The following is a 337-nucleotide window of genomic DNA, read 5'->3' as shown; positions in this document are numbered from 1 at the left end:
ACAATGGCATTTTACCTTCATTTCTTAAAAGAATATAGAAACACACTATTCTGTCTTTTTAAAGAAAAAGAATATTACTAACACTGACTATGGCATGGCATTGACTTTGCTCCTCAAAAAACCATTTACCTCTAAATTAAAGAAGAAAGCAAAATATCTCAGTAGATAGGTGTTAAAATATCATTTGATAACAGATAAACTGGAGCCAATACAAAGCATCTGTTCTGTCAATTCCTTTGTATCTGCCACATACTTCTCGTAAGTTACTTCAATGCTTTTTTTCCTATAATGCTCATAAAGACTCTAAGAAAAATACTTAAGCATATTCGAGTTACTT

Source organism: Microtus ochrogaster, unplaced genomic scaffold, assembly GCF_000317375.1.
Source record: "Microtus ochrogaster isolate Prairie Vole_2 unplaced genomic scaffold, MicOch1.0 UNK150, whole genome shotgun sequence".
Classification (NCBI taxonomy): Eukaryota; Metazoa; Chordata; class Mammalia; order Rodentia; family Cricetidae; genus Microtus; species Microtus ochrogaster.
The sequence above is the reverse complement of the archived record's forward strand: the minus strand, read 5'-3'. Positions refer to the sequence as shown.